Below are 896 nucleotides of genomic sequence, written 5' to 3'. Positions count from 1 at the left end.
CTCCAGTCCCAGTCGGCACTTGGCCGGATTGGCTGTGAGGCCCGCCTTCCGCAGCTCCCCCAGCACGGCCCGCAGCTGCCTGACGTGGACGTCCCAGCTGTCGCTGTGGATAATGATATCGTCTATGTAGGCCGCAGCGTAGGCCTGGTGGGGTCGCAGGAGCTGGTCCATCATCCTCTGGAAGGTGGCCGGCGCCCCGTGAACGCCGAAGGGGAGGACGGTGTACTCATAGAGGCCCCCCGGTGTCGCGAACGCCGTTTTCTCGCGGGCGGTCCGGGTCAATGGCACCTGCCAGTACCCCTTGGTCAGGTCCAGGGTGGTGTAGTACCGGGCCGGCCTGAGTAGCTCGATCAGCTCATCCACCCTGGGCATGGGGTAGGCGTCGAAGTCGGACACCTCGTTCAGCCTCCTGAAGTCGTTGCAAAACCTGAACGTCCCGTCAGGCTTGGGAAAGAGGATGACCGGGCTGGACCAGGCGCTGCGCGACTCCTCGATGACACGCAGTTGGAGCATTCGGCTCACCTCCTCCTGGATGGCGTTCCGCCGGGCCTCCGGCACCCTGTAGGGAGGGACTCTCACCTTAACCCCCGGCGCCGTCCGGATGTCGTGGTGGGCGGCCGTCGTTCGCCCGGGGAGCTCCGAAAACACGTCCCGGTGCTGCATCACAATGTCCTCCAGGTCGTGCTTTTGGGCCGGGCTGAGGTCCTCCCCCATCGGTACTGCCGGGATCCCGCCTCGTGCCGCCAACGCCATGGGTGCCGGTGCCGGTTCCGGGGGGCCCGCTCCACCCCTCTACTGCTTCAAGATGTTTACGTGGTACAGCTGGGTGGGCTTACGTCTCCCCGGTTGACGTACCTGGTAGTTTCCCTCGCCAACCCGCTCAACCACCTCGTACG

Source organism: Gadus chalcogrammus, chromosome 17 (genome assembly GCF_026213295.1).
Source record: "Gadus chalcogrammus isolate NIFS_2021 chromosome 17, NIFS_Gcha_1.0, whole genome shotgun sequence".
In the NCBI taxonomy this organism is placed as follows: domain Eukaryota; kingdom Metazoa; phylum Chordata; class Actinopteri; order Gadiformes; family Gadidae; genus Gadus; species Gadus chalcogrammus.
Note: the sequence above shows the minus strand (reverse complement) of the source record.